Below are 15,724 nucleotides of genomic sequence, written 5' to 3'. Positions count from 1 at the left end.
TATTTTTTCAAAAAGTCCCTAACTTTGTGCATCAGCAATTCAACACATTTGGACTTTGGTTAGTCTTGCAGTGGTTGCGGAAGAAATGCACTCTTTTTAGTAAATCCGTGTCTTACAAAATACAATAATCGCTATTTAGCCATACAAAATAAATAGCTACGTAAAAATGAGCTCCTCCCCTAGGAAAAGAAATAGAGCCTATAAAATTTATTTTGTTGATCTTTGCCTGCTCTATTGCAGCTGCCGGAAAGGTGGCTTTGCATTTGCAGTGCTTGGTGCACAAATAAAGGAGTAAATAAAAGGGTTTGCTGACGCAAGCGTTGCGAGGAACGCGCAACACGTGAGTGGAAAACCACTCCAATGGGCAAACAAAGCGATGAGCTGCCTTGAGTATCCCGGGCAAAGCTGGGAGGAGTGGAAGGCAATAGTGATTTTTTGTCTTTTTTTAGTGCGAATGTTTTTAAAACAGTGCTGACTGTCAGTGTCAACAGAGAAGTACAGAGGAAGAAAAGCAAAAGTAAAGGTGTGACTGGAAAGGTGCATCAGAATACAGTAATTACAGAAGCTTTATTTTTGCTGCCTTTGATGCCAGCGTAAGTACGTGAAAAACTAATGCACTGCAGAGGACAGGTTTCTGGTTGAAATACACTTGATAGATTTTGACAAATTAAACAGTTGTAAAGATGTTTGGAACTTTTCCAGATCTTTACTGTTATTTATGTCACTGAACTAAAAAATCAGTGGTTAATTTGCAGTTCTTATAATTTTTATGATACTTATGTTGTTGTAAATTTAGCAGCGTGCGGCATCAACTCAGCGGGATACATTTTATGTTGTCAGCTACCTTTTGATATCATAATAGATTTCAGTTGCCAAAGCTTCAGGGAGAGAGAGAATAAAATGTATGAGTGTGCTGTGTGAGCTCCTGGATCAGACCCAAGCAGGAGAGGAGTCGGTGCAGGATGGTCCCTAAAGCCAGGCCTGGTCCTTGGGGGCAGTGGGGATGCTCCAGAGTCCTCTGCCAGTGGTGACAAATGTGTTTTAAAGTGGAAAGGATGGATAAGATGCTGGTAGGTTTGGGCCCTGCAGTAACATTGGTGGGTCTTTGAAGTCTGAGTGGCTGCTTGGAGAGAAAATAGCAGCAGTGCAGAGCTGCTCAAGTCTGGTCCCACCACGTGGACCTTCTCCTGACCCTGCATCCTAGCAGTGCCCAGTGTGGGCTGTGCCTAACAGGTGGCAGGATGAGATCTGGTCTTACAGCAGTTGGAAAACTCATGTGTGTAACCTGGGTTTGCGGAATTCTTCACCCCCAATTTACATCTGCTAGTGACTTTCTCCATACACAGTGGTCCACAGAGTGTTTCCTGGGTAAACACAGGCTAGAGAGAGAGAGCAAGTGAATCCTCCAATGTGATGTGGTTGGACGTGGGAGTAGCTTCTGTCCTGTGGGATGGCGTTGATCAAAAAGGGAAAGTCAGTAACTTGCATTTTACAGAGTGCCTCTGATGCCTGAATTCACACTTTTTTATAGGTACTTTTTGCACTATTTTTCTTTTTATGAAGACTCTATTCTCTGTATTTATAGACTTTTCTTCTGTTGTCTCCTGTCATGGAAGTTGGAGAGACATCTTAAATTTAGGTGACTTAAAGAAGAGATGTAGTTGTTCCCTCTTGGGAGGCTTTTTTTTAGTGGGTTAAAAATCCTGGTTTTAATCTGAGGAGTGAGACCTGCCTCAAGAATATGTCACACATGAAATGGACTTCGTATAAAGCCTAGCCATGCCCTTCTCATCTTCTGCTTCTTTCAACATTTGCCCTTTGCCTTCTAAGCCTGAAAATGGAAGAATTTATTAACGGTTGTTTCCTCAGTGTTTGTGGCATTAGCCACATTTCTCAAGGGCGTTTCGTGTGCTCTTTCCACTCTAACGGGATTGTCCATTGAGTTCAGCTCTGGCACGTTGGGGATCCATTTGCAGAGATAGCTGATTAAGCTGAACCTTCCTCATCCGTAGGTAATCCCAAAGTACGCAAATCGTTAGCGTGAGATTAGTTTTCGAACATTTTTAGGTTTATAATTAAGCGCTTTGTAGTGGTCTTCCACCTCCCTCCTCATCAGAATCTTTAGCTGTGCTGACTCCAGCTCTCCCATTCCCTTTTTCTTTCTTGATTGTCTCTTCATTTCTTTTCTTTTCCCCTGGAGGTAGTTTTATGTCTGGCTCTTTCTCTGGGTCTCGCTTCAAAGCTGCATGGCTTGGAGCAGATTTTTGGGCACAAAGAAATTTTGCAAAAAGAGCGTTCTGCCACTGCTTGGGGTTTTGCTTGGTCTTGCTTCCCAAGATTACAATGGCCAGTGCTGGACCGAGCACATTTCTATGGGGGGTAAACACTGATTTATTTACTCTTGACTTGAGGAGAGACTGGAGATGGGACAGCTGAGATGGGTCTGTTTGGAAATTTCCAGCCAAGAAGGAGGTGAGGTGGTGTTGTGAGCAGCAAGGAGCTGATGTTTGCTTGTGCTCCTGCACTGGTGCTCTTCAGGTGGAAGATGCTGTTCTTCTGTGTTGGAAGAACAAATTTTCCTTTTGCCTTGCAGCAGCAGACTGGTATGTTAGTCTGCATTCGCTGGCTAGACTTATTCTGGCTAATGTTTGCCAGATTCTTCTATTACATATTAAAATAAGATCGTATGAGTGGGTTTTCTTTTTGTGCGTGTTTCAAAAAACTAGGCCAGCCCTAACAAGCACATTTTCGTGTTTTTGTTGTTTTTTTGCATTTTGTCATTTTACATATTGAAAAATGGAATGCAAAAAGAAAAAGGAAAAGCCTGCTAACATCAAAAAGAAATAAAGCTTTGCATTATTCTGCATAAGTGTTAAAATCTGACTGATAGTTTGTATATACAGACTTCGTTCTTTATGGTGTTTCCTTTCCCCACCCAAAGATCACAGATGCTATGATAAAAATTAATGCTCTTTTAGGAAATGCTTTTCTTTTCTGAATTTGGCCTAAAGAGAGTCATGCAGTGCTTGTGTTACTAATAAATGTGGCAGCATTTAGGTAAGAATAATAGGCAGACATTAATTTGTTGGGGCTGGATCTTCTAAAACAAAATGCAGAGCATTTATACCTCCTTAAATCCAGCTATGTTAATATCATAAAGTTTTTATTTTAACCATCAGGAGAGTAGCCCTGTTTGAAGAATTCAGCTTTAAAAAATGTCTTCGTAAATTGAGATTTTAGGACTACCTATTTGGAGGATGTTCTGTATGATAAATGACCCTTATAAGACAAAAAAAAAAAGTAATTTTGCATGTCTGCTTCCTAGGATGTGTGATAATAATAAATGAACATTTTATATTTCATTATATATATATCATGGCAGAACAAAAATCAGAAGATATATTATTCATTATTCCTGTTACTTCATATTTAAAAGGCAAAGGTTTTTGCTTCTTTGCCAAAACAGCGGCTACAGAATGTATTTGTAATAATCCCCCCAAATATGAAGGGGAGAAAGATCTTCCAGGTCGTTAGCACTGAAGAAAACAGAGATGCCTTTAATTGTATTCATTTGAACATTAATACATTAATGCTGAGATTTAAGTACTGTTACTATTAAAAATTAAACTGGAGGGGTAGTGTGCAGATCATATGCTTTAGTGTAAGTTGTCAGGTGCAGTGTTTGCATATTTAGCCTGCCATTCCAACACTAAAATGGATGTTTGAGGCCGCATCTGGCTTTCCGAGGGGCACTTTTTACACCACCTCATCCCATTTTCACTCCTGGCAATAGCATTTCTTTTCATGGATGCAATTGCACCACCTGAGCAAAAGTTGCAGCAGTTAAAATCAGAGAAGGAGTGACTTGTTTGCTGTCCTGAAGTCCTCTTGTTCTTCTCCCTGTCCTCCCCCCGCCATGCCCGCAGTTATTTTGCAATATGCAACCCCCTCCGAGCACTGCCTGCGGAACTGGAGTAGCTCTGGCATGTAGATTTCCCAGTGGGAGAACTTGTGTGAATGGTAATTTTAATGAGACCTGATTTAAGCAGTAGAATAGATCCATAAAACTAATACAAGCAGACTTTCAAGAGCTCTACTATTTGTCAGGGCAGTGAATTTTAGAGGTGCATCCATTGGCTTGGTAAAGAATATTATCATCTGGAAACCTCAGTCTGTATTAATTCAGATTGTTTCTATGCAAAGTACTATTGAGAGTGTCTCGAATCCAGGGCAGGCCAAATATAGACTTATTTATTTTTGAGTCTCAACTTTCATCCAAAAATCGTGCTGGAACCACAGGACCTGAAAGCTGTGCTCTATGTGAATGAATGCAAAGTCTGTATGAGTGCACACAGCTGTGCCTCCAAGCTGTGACAAACCCTTAGCTTTGCTTTTTTTCCCCCTTCATTTAAGGCCACCACTTGGTCCATATGTATTTCAACCTCTCCCAAGTTGTCACACCTAGTTATATATGGCAGTAACACGAGTTTCTTTGGATACACGGGAGTTTTTCTGTGAATACAGGCGTTACACCCATCCCAGAAGCTGAATCCTGCTTCACGTAATACACTTGGTCCATGGCTTTTATTTTTCATCCTAGTGCTCTGGAGCATCTCTTGCTGTTGTTGGAGAGTGTGCAGTTCTGCTTGGCCCTGCTAAACTGTTTTCTTTCCCTGCTCTCCTCCCCAGCCTCTTCCCGCAGTTCTGTTTGTTGTGGGCTTTTCCCCAACCAGCCTTTTTCACCTCAGCTACCTCAGATGGCAACAAGGAAGAGAGCAGGTGTAGGAACCTCAGGGCAGGAGCCTGAGATGGGAATGGGGGGAGCTGGAACACCAGTAAACGGCAGAGAACAAGGGGCAGACAAGCAACATGGGGAAAAATAGAAGGAAAAGTGAGGAGGAAAGGATGGAGGCAGAGGGCAAGGAGGGAGGGAGGCCAGGGAGTCCATGTGAAGGTGAAGCAGAGGGATGCTCTGTGCCATGGAGGGGACACCAGCTTTGCCACCCCTTCCCGTGCTTGGGCATCCCACTGACTGCAGGGACAAGGGCAGAGCTGGTGATAGCAGGAACATACATTTAAATAGGGAAAAAGTTTATTTGCTTTTTCTCGCAGGAGATGCTAAGTGATTCTTGCAGTTTGAGTGGAGTGGCATTATTGTACTTAGCTCTGCATTTATTAAATAAATTTGTTCTCCAACTCGAGTGTTAAGTGTGTATTATGAAACCTCGGAGCCAATCTTAGTGGTTGCAGTGTGCAAATATTTTTAAAATTATGTAATTAAACAGGGCTTGGGCTGCAATGTCCACTGAAGTGATTTATTAATTGAATGGTTTGATTAAATTTAATGTTATTTTAGTTTATACAGAAAGGGTTGGTATCTGTTTCACAGACAGGGACATCTTGTGGGGCTGTCAGTGATGGTTCAGAGGTCCTTAGGAGGAATCTTTAGCACCCAATTAAATATTAACCAAGAGGATCTGACTCTTTCTTTCTCTGTCCCTGAAACTGTGTTTTGACATCTTAGGCTGGTGATAAAAATTTGCTCGGCAGAATCACTTGCAATGCACTCTATTTATCACTAGATTATTTCCAAATTAATCACGCTAAAAATCTTTCCATTGTAATTGTGCTGGGGCTCAGTGCTGTACGATGTGTGTAAATAAAAAATGCCCTTCTAATTCCACGTTAACTGTGTCTTGCTGCTGTTGCAGCCAAACTGTATCTGTTTCGGTGGAATGTCATTTTAAAGGTACTGTGGTTACTGAGCGGCAGCTGTGATTGAAAAGTATGTAAACTAATCTTTAGTTGCTCGTGTCATTTTTATATTCTTATGTCAGAACACAAGAAAGCTGCTTTAAATTTGTCTTTCACTGTGTATTAATTTTCAAGTCTAATTTTTCTTGGGTTAAAGCATATACTGCGTTCTCTGCTACACATTACCATTCGCTGCCAAAGTAAATGGCTACTTGTGAAAAAGTACAAAATTAGTTCCTGCTTGATTACTCTAAATAGATATGTTTATTTTCATAGGGAGAGTTTTTATTGCCAGTGTATAAAGGACAATTGTCCTGTATGGTATCGGTGACTTAAAAGGCGAAGTAATCAAGCACTATATATTTATTACTATGAAGAGCAGAGCTGTGCATTGCTTTCCCAAAAACAAGAATGAAGGTACAAGAGGTTTTGATTTTTTTTCTTCTTCTAAGCTTGCACTATGTGTTGTTCTGTTCTTTTAAATGCAGACCATTTGAAATGAAATCCTCAGCTAGTATGTCTGCATAAGAACTTCTTTGTCTCTCAATGCCCAACCATTGAAAATTAAATGTGTTTGCGGATAAGTATTTATTCATACCATACCTCACACCTGATCTTGTGTCAGTATGACATCATCTTTGCCACAAAGACTTCTGGTGGTTTAAAAATGTTCCGTTGTGAAATAAGTGGGAGAGGTAGAAAAGGGGCAAGGAAGGCAACAAAAATAAACTGCTAGTGGGATTTGATGTTTTGCCAATTAAAAACAAAATATAAAAAATCATGTTCTGAGGTCCACATGCTGCCTTTGATCCATACACAGGACTTCCATTTGTGCCGGTGGCTGTTCAGCCTGTGGAGGGAAGGCTGTACATGACTTAATTTGTATGTTGTGGGAAGTACATTTTCCTAGCATGTGGTCTAGCTTACTTGAAGAATCTGAAATGCGTTATAAATGTAAATGCTGTGTTTAAGTAAAACTTCATTATGTTTTGGTGGTTTCCAAAAATGCACAGGATTTGACCTTAAAGTGTTATTTCAAGGTGTTATGATGTATGAGCTAGACTTTGTAGTCTTCTAAATTAAATCTTTGAACATGTTATTATTGTATTTTGGCATCGGCAAGATGTAGTTCTCAGCTATTTTTTGTCACAGCCTTCATTTTTCTAACAAGAGTAACGAGACAGGGCCAGATTCTTCTGTAAGAGGCGTGTGCGGGATGGGGATTACCCTGCCTTCACCGTGGTGTAACCAAGGACGGGTCTGCCCTTCGCATCTGAGTCCAAGGGCACGGAGACTCCTCGCCCATGGCTGCCATCAGCGCGGCCACCACCCACCACCACTGCCTGTGACCATCACAGAGCCCCAAGTAGGATGTGGTGAAGGGTTTAGCGTTTGGATCCAAATCTGGTTCATATATAAAAGGGGTTGTGTTTCTGTTTGGAAAATATGAGCCCCTTTCACGTAGCCCAGGTGTGGATTAGCTCTCTAAACCATTTGCCCATTCCTGCGTTTGTGGGGGACTGTTTTCAGTTCTTACAAAGAGGCTGTACAAGTCAAGCCGTACAAACAGCAGAAGCAATCCAAAAGTGGATTAAAAAAACAGAAAAAAAAAGATTTAACAAAGTGTTTGTGATCTCAGGTTGGTAGTCTGGATGAGGGAGCAGACATAACCGCTATGCGTATTCTTATTTCCAAAGAAAATAACTGCAAAACGTTTCCACCTATGCCATGAGTGCTCAGGGCTTGTATTTCTCCTGCTCTGTGTAACAGCCATCTGTTCATGTTACGGCAGGGCCGTGGGGCACCGTCCCCGCCATGCCTTGTCCCCGGGGCAGCACCAGGCACGGGGAGTGTGCCAGCCAGCCACGGGGAGAGGCAGGGCTTGGGCCAGGGTATGTTGTTGCAGAAAAGTTGATTAAGAAGAAGAGATCTGAGTCAGCCCCCGGGGCCGTGGCCGTCGGTCGGTGGAGCGCCAGAGAGAGACTGCGTCTTTGTAGTGTTGTTTTTGGTACCGGTTTCACGTTGCGCGCTCGTGGTATGAATCACGATGGTTACAAGGGTGATTTTCCCTCAAGAAAACAATCCCTCCCCCAAACAATCGTGGAGCTACCCTTTCGGACACTTTGCATGGATGGCTTTCTGTCTGTCTGTCCTGAGGTGATCTTCCGTTGCAGGCCTGGGGTGGGAAGGGAGAGCGGCGCTCAGCCAAAGCACAGCAGAGGCTCGTCCTCCATCTGTGGCCAGGAGTTTCCCATTTTCCTCCTTCATGAGCAGGCTGGCTCCTGGATGGGGGAGGCCCGAAAAATTCGTGCAAATCCTAAAAATAAAAGACACATAGGATACCCTGCTTTCCCTTTGTCACTCCTTCCCTGCATCCCAAATAGGGTAATGCTTAGAAATGCATCCAGCCTCGAGTTCAAAACGGATCGCTTACCCATGTTTCTTGAACAGCTAATTTTGCTGGCATGTTATTATTCACCCTCTGCTATTTTCAAACTGTGACACAAAACTAGAGAGAAGAAGAGATTGAAATTTTGACCAGTACGTTATCCTGATACCTGAGATGCTGTGTTGATATGAGAGTATCTTTACCACAAGGACTTTCTTGGTGGTTTTAGAGATCCCAGTGTGAATAAGTAGAAAAAAGCAGAACTAATAGCTAAAGAAGCAAAAATATTTTTTTTCTTAAAGAAATTGATTAACATGCAAATATGTACTGTATGCATATTAAATATCATTTCAAAATGTGATGGGCAGGAAGCATAAGTGATGCCATTTGGTTTTGTGGCATCAGTGTGGGTTGATTAAGGGGGTGGGGATAAATTTTGGGGATTATTGATATAGCATGAGTAGAGCCAGATGGTTGTATTACACATCTTTTGTGTTCTTGTTTGCTTCTTAAAGCAGTTGCAGAATTTTGCCCTGGGCAAAATTTACTCTTTGCTCGTATGTTCCCCTGTGAATTTACTTTTGACAAAGTAGTTCACAAAGAGGGGAAACGCTGTGCCCGCAAACTCGTCTCTTCCCTTCACGTTTGTGAAGACAGCCCCCTACTTCAGAAATATTTTGTAACTTGTGAAATAAATTAGCAGTAGGTGCAAGTTCAGAGTGTGTGTGTGTGTGTATCGCTCCCCCTCGGTGTGCAGTATTGATTTACAGAGAATGCCGTTTTTTAGATTTTCCTTGCGGTGTTTCGAAGAAGAAACTGTGGAAATGGCAACCAGTTCAGTTTAATGCACTACTTATGTAGTGTTCTTCCATTAAAGAAATGTTGTCTTAAAGATTAATGAGCTAATTTTTCCACTACTCATTTTTTATTTTAAGTTTTGAGATTGTGGCATACCTGATTCATGTGATCAAAAACACATACTTTGTGGTATTCAGGTTGAGTGGGAGAAGGTTGTGCTAGGTAGGTGTTTGTGACATTTGTTGGAACTGCTTATCACCGGAACCACCAAAATTTACATGTGTTTGTTATTTCCCTTTGAAAGCAATTTTTTATTTCCCATAAAAAGATGGGTTTTTGTAAAGGCTTTGTAAGAAAGAATTTATGTCTTTCTCATGCCTCACACCAGTTTTTGTGGGTGTGTAACTCCATTGATTTGGGTGAGGTTATTCCCAGCTTACATTGCTGTAGGCTCCTGGATGATGAGTTCCCTTTACATCTGGCAATTATAGTGGAAACAGTCCTACTAGTAAGCATGTTTTGTCCTCTGCCTGTATCCCTGTGTGAAATGTGTGTTTGCAGAAGGTGAGGAGACTCACCTTGCTCGTGGTGGTGGGACATTTATTGGGGACCAGTTCATGCTGACACTGATTCTGTGGCCTCATGTCTGCATCTGCTCTCCACACGAAGCTGGGCCCCGTGTTTTGCCAAGGCTGGGAGCAGCAGCCTTGGGCCCATTTTTTAGAACCAGTACTTGATGTGGAAATGGGGGAGGGGCAGCTCTGACCCCACTGAAATCTCTGAGTAGTCCAGTCAGAAGTCTGAGACCGGAGCAACTTACTCCTCATAATGCTGCCATTGTGCTCATCCGATCTGATCAGTTCTGGAAATGTTTTAGTAAGTCTATCTTACAACACTATAAGAAGATAATCAGCTGCCTTAGAAGGTCCCCATCTGGAGTATAGAGTTCTTTTACTGAAAGATGTTTTGCCTTTCCGAGATAGCTCTCGCATTTCATCATCTGTTGTGCAGAGATGAAGTGCATATGAAAAGTCAGTGACTCTGAATCCATCTGTTGTTATTATTTTCCACTGATAATTGGCTTGAACAATGAAATGTCTGTGTCTGTAGCCTTTGAAACTGTACACCCTGTTTATTTTCTGGAGGTCTTGCTCCACTCTCCCCCCTGCTTTTTTTTTTTTGTTTGTTTTGTTTGTTTTATTTCGGGGGTTTTTTTGTTTCATTTTTCTCTCAAGCTCATAACTAGTGGAGCTTGTATGAAGATGACATCTTTGACTCTGTGCATCAGTATGTGTCACTCAGCATCTAAAGCTTGCCTGCCAATTTTTGTCAGGGTCCTGTGTCTGTGCTGTGTGAGTGTAGAGCAGGCTTACAGCGGGAAGACTGGCAGATCCAGAGTTCATAGATATCTTACCTGAAATGCGGTATTTATATCACTTTCTCTATTAAAATATTAATTTAGAGACCAGTATCTAATACCTGTGGAATTAGATACTACCTGTAATTGTGTAATATATTCAGCTGCATCCAGTTTTGCACGATGCAGGGTATTAATATTGGATTCCACTAACAGCAGTTCCATTAGCTTGCTCAACCAGTATGAGATATATATGAGCAGGGAGGCATAACTACCAGCCAGAACTGCCAAAACAGTCATTAGAAGCTCCATTGGGATGGACAAAGGCTTTTACACAGTGATACACTGATTAAATTTTGTTCTATGGTTTATTTGCATCAAGGTTAGATCGGTATCATCTGTGTGAACTGTATTATCTGACGCCTTATTTGGAAGGTCATTTCAATGTAAAAATGGTGAACGACAGAGGAGCTCTAAAATTTCTTGCGGGATTCTTTCTTGGAGGATTTTTATCCTGTAAGGCTTGACTAGCTCACGGTATCAATGTTTTTGTGCTTTAACCCTGGTGAGTTTATCCAAGGAGGTGTAAAAACTCCCTCCATACCAAACAAGGGCTCAGTGGAACTGAACACACTCGATGCCCATTAAAACTGTGAGTTATATCCAGGATCCTTTGAAATAATCTGTGACACATGCTTGAGAATCCAGTAAATGTGTGTTGCATCTTGAAAGGCTGAATTTTCCTGTGCCTGCCTGTGTGTAAGTGCTCTTTCCGAATGAAATTTCGGGGCCGGACGCAGTCGTGTCGTCCATGTTACGCTGTAGTCTGGAGCACCAGAGAGTAAGGCAGAGGAGTATAATCTTATTTGTGTTTCAATGGCAATCATTTAATACTGCAAGTTATTAAAAAATAATTAAATTACCAAAACCAACATGTAGCTGAGACTTACAATAAAAGGTCAATGTGATTTGACTCCTTAAGTTAGGAAGGGACACTGGTGAATTCCAATTGCTTTAAAATCGTGCTGCTTCATTCTATTTCTGGACTGGAAGGATAAACGAGACTGAAAAATAATTTATTTCTCTAGAAGGAAGAGTAAATCACAGTATATAATTATGGATATTCAATTATAATAATAAATGTTTAGATGTGTTTGGTGGTTATCACAGTCTCTAATTTAGTTGTTTTTTGAAGTAAATATAGTTTGGAGGGGTCATTTCATGAGAGCAATATTTTGAAAATAATGTTTTTAAGGAATGCTTCAGAAATTTATTCCTCTTCCCCAAATAAACTAGTAAATAGGTGTGCATTTTGTGGTGATTCATAACAGCTAAAATAGATCTGTGTGTGGAATGTCTTTTATATAGTAAACAAAACAAGGATAGTAAAAGCAAATGCAGATTTAATCTGTCAACTCAACCAAAAGTCTCTGTATTAATTTTAAATCCTTGTTAAGAAAAGGCCAGGCCAGGAATGTATTGGATTTCAGCACAGTTAATGAAAATTAATTTTACAGGTGGTGTTTGGTTGTGTTTCTTCTGCTGTGGTGAGATGGGTGGCTGAGCCAAAGTGGGCACAGCACACGATTCAGCTCTGTGCCAGAGGAATGCTTAGATTAGAAATGAGCGTTTGGCGTGGAGTTGTTGGTGCTGTTGTTATTTACTATCAGAGGAGCAGAGCGTTTAGCGCTATGATTTGATTTGATTTTGCAGCTCCTACCCCCTTAAACAAGCTGTGTAGCTTGTCAGAGATCAGGACAGGTAGAATGCACAGCAGGCGTCTGATTTGAGCCAGTTACTCATTTGCTGAGTGTTTGTGTTTATGCAAAGGGGCCTCTTCCTGCATATTTAATCTAGAGTAAGGCAGTGGCTTTTGTTGTGTTTAGACCACATACCTTCAGTCCTTCCTTACACTGCAGCCAGTGTTGAAGCACAGAAAGGCTTGATAGTCAAAAGTGCTTTAGTGTTTTCAAACTCTCAACTTTCTGCAGTTGGTTGGGAATTACTGTACAGCTCTAAGCCTTTTTCTTCCTCATTAATGGGTAAGTTTTCACTCGGTAGAGAAAGATACTTTTGTTTCTGTTCCATTTTAAAAATGCGCAAAATATTTGTTTGTTTGTTTGTAGTTGTCCAAAACCTCCTTGAGCAAATCGGGTCCGCTGAGGGAGTTTGTTGCAGGGAATTAGATCAAGAATACAGGTGTTTCTGGAATATACTTCTGAACCAAGGATTAAATGCCATATTGCAATAGGCAGGTATTTGTGGGGCGGGGAAGTTGGGGGGGCAGGGGGGGATGAGTTCGGTGTTATTATTCTTTGTACTAACAAATCCTGTTTTGTAACTGTCCTGAAGATAATGCTTCCATTGTTAGCTAAAAGCTTTCAAACAGTGAGCAACGCAGAACTGCAAAAGAAGCTGCAAGGGGGAAAAAAAAAAAAAAAAAAAAAAAAAAAAGGAGGAGGAGGAAGGGGGGAGGAAAAAAAAAAAAGCAACCCTCTGGTCTTTATTGTTTCCTTTGCAAGGGTCCTCACTCGAATGTCTGCGCTGTAATAGGGAGGTTTTTCTTATGTGGAAATTGAATCGTCTCTTCATTGATATTAATAGCACACTAGAGATGTTAGCCATGATGCAGAGTACCAGAGCTGTGGAGTAGGAAACCTGATATTGCAGGGGGAAAAAATGACAGTCCTATTGCTCCTCAGTGTGGGAGACATCCCTCCCCGAGAGCGGAGTTTGCATAATGGCATCCTGCCTCAACTATTTACTTATAGGTATTTTAATCTCGGGCTCTTTCTTTTAGTACAGGCGTAATTACTGCCGCTCGCTCCTGCACTTATTAACTGCGCAGCTCGGTTTCTGATTCCGTCTGGACAAATTAGTTTTAAAAATGACTTTGGAGAGAATCCGTGCGGTGTGCCTGCACAATGTACACAGTGTATACGTAATGTGTGCTGGGCTGGGAGAGCGTCGGGGTCCGACGGGAAGGAATTGGCATCAAAAATTAAAGAAAAGACGACAAAGGGCACGTCTTGGAGGCTGAGGGTTGAAGCACAGACAGCGCTTGGAGAAATGTGGAAAATGTGCGGCGAGGCCAGAAGTAGTAGTTTTGGTTCCCAATTAACTATTTCCTTCGTTTGAGTAACTCCTCTCAAACAGAAGAGTGTGCTGTTCCACCACATGTTGGAAAGTGTGAGAATCTGAATAAAATTTCATCAACCTTATTAAAATATGTAGGGACTTTGGTCTTCTTGGGTACGAATCAGCCTACAGACTCAGAGGCATTTATTAACAATAAGACTGCTGAGGTTTTTTAATAACAAAATTACAAATACCGTGTCTAATTGTAAGTGTATTACTTTTATGCACCAGTTAAAAAAAAAAAAAAAAAAACAACAAAAAACTTTTTATGAGGAAAAGTACCTCAGTCAAAGCACCTCGTGTGATTAGTGCTATTGTATTCTTAAATTTTGATTGATAGAGATAATAGTTTTCACTTAAAAATACAGACAGGTACTTTAACTTTCCATGACAATAGCTATTTGCATTTCTTTTATCTTTTTGTTTAACATTTGTGGGGGTTGGGACGGATTTGATTATTAACTCTTATTGCACACCGAGGTAAATGCTAAAACAAAGCTTTTGTTAAAGCTTCAAAAGGTAAAGCAGCAAATATTGTTTTTAGGCTTCAATATTTAAAGGCTGTTAAAGGATACCTCGAAAATATTTTCACATGACCACGACCAGGAGTGTCACTCGCCTGCCAGGTAAGGGACGGGACGGGGGCGGCGGGGGAGGCTGCGGCGGGGAAGTGCCCCCGAGCAGCGCCGGGGTCACGGCTCGGGGAGGGCGGTGTGTCCCCGTGGCCGTGTGTGTGTGTGTGTACGTGTGTGTGTGTGCGCGGAAAGTGGCGCTGGGGGCAGCGCCAGCCTTGCCCGAGGGGCCCCGGGGTGTTGCCCCGGCCGGGCAGCGGCGGGACCGGCCCCGGTGCCCGCAGCCGCCGCGGTGCCGCCGCTGGGCACGGGCATCCTCCGCCTGCTGCCGCCCGGAGAGGTCAAGTTTCAGCAGGAGAGTTGTAGCACAGGCATAAAAATGGTTAAGGCCGGCACGGAGGCACGGGGAGTTTATTTTAAGAATCGGGGAAGATCTGGCGATACGAGCCAGGCGGCGGCGTTTGATGGCTGGCTCTGGCTCCAGGAGATGGTGGCCCCTGGCTCGGGGAGGTGGGATGTGGCCGAGGGAGATGGGATCTGCCTCGGGGATGGCCTCTCCTCACCTGACGGGCTGGGTGGCTCCCGGGAGCGCCTTGCCTTCACCTGGGACGGATTCGGTGAGGGCCAGCGCTGTCACACACGAGAGGCAAACAAGCAATCCATCAGTCAGAGATGCAGGACTGAGCGATCGCGGTGCAGATCCCGTGTTGGAAGCGAGCTGTTCCCAACTTGCCTGCGAACTGCACCCGTGTGTTCCCTGTAAGAGCTGTTAAAAAGCGGGGGAGGAACGAATCGTGATTAGTTTTGTAGATTTGGCTTGCACCGAGTTATTCTTTTCCAAGGTTACGGTGGACTTGAAAGGTAATATTATTTTGAAAGAGCAAATGTGCTGTGCATAGCTTTGTCCTCGTGCTGCTATTTATTTTTATTTTATTTTATTTTCTGTTTGGAATAAATAATAAGCACCAGCCAGAGATTCTGAACAGCCTGCTAATGACTGAAAAGGAAAATAGAGTATGATTTGCTCCCTCCTTCCACTGAGAAGCAGCAAGGTAGTGAGCACTGATATCCCTGTGTTTTGGCCTGTACCAAATTCACTTCCCCCTCTTCAAAGAGAGGTGGAAGAAGTGCCCTTAGTCTCTCACAGTTTCACTGTTCACCTGCATCTCACTTTCTGAGAAGGTGGTAGCGACTCCTGGTATAGAAAATCTCCTGTGCCGTGCCTCCTGAGATTTAATATATGCTGCACAATTAAAAGTGGCCGCCTTGACAGTGGTCAGAAAAAAATACTCTCTCAGATTATTTGAAGTATCTAGTTTTATTATGTTTATGTATTTTTTTTCAGGTTGCTAGATAGCTCTTTAAAAACAAAACTGGTACAATAAAACTGAAGAGACAACTACTGACCGTCCTCAAAACAGTTCTAGACATGATTTGTGTTAGTGCAAGTAACCCAGCTGAGTGTGCTGGTTGAGGAAAGTGCAGGACTGGCCCACGAGTCTGCCTGGTACCAGATGTTTTCTCCACAATCAGTGTACATCCTGTATTTTCAGAACCAGCAAAATACCAAATAAAAAAACATTTTTGTTTTTCTCTTGCAAATACGAGGTTGATAAAATCACAGACTGTGTCTTTTCCTGAATAGGACAAGAAAATAGTGGTTATGCGAATACTAGGACATATTTCATATTTCAGTCTGTGTGCAGTTGAATGTGA

General features: G+C 42.2%; 1 protein-coding gene across 7 annotated transcripts in view; it reads left to right on the top strand.

Moving 5' to 3' along the window:
- Window positions 1-15,724, top strand: part of FOXP1 (forkhead box P1) — a 438,146-nt gene that overhangs the window by 198,388 nt on the left and 224,034 nt on the right. For 2 of the 7 annotated variants that reach the window (XM_066195733.1, XM_066195722.1), the window contains exon 1: window positions 12,602-14,062. The exons of 3 other annotated variants lie outside the window; for them this stretch is intronic. The gene's annotated coding sequence lies outside the window, so the exon portion shown is untranslated. Of the gene's footprint in view, window positions 1-11,886; window positions 12,341-12,601; window positions 14,063-15,724 lie in introns of those variants that run through there. 2 more of the 7 variants (XM_066195723.1, XM_066195724.1) reach the window with 2 other exon arrangements.

This window comes from Chamaea fasciata, unplaced genomic scaffold (genome assembly GCF_029207755.1).
Source record: "Chamaea fasciata isolate MVZ Bird 193981 ecotype frontalis unplaced genomic scaffold, bChaFas1.0.hap1 SCAF_13, whole genome shotgun sequence".
Taxonomy (NCBI): Eukaryota; Metazoa; Chordata; class Aves; order Passeriformes; family Sylviidae; genus Chamaea; species Chamaea fasciata.
This window is presented reverse-complemented; position numbering and strand designations above follow the sequence as displayed.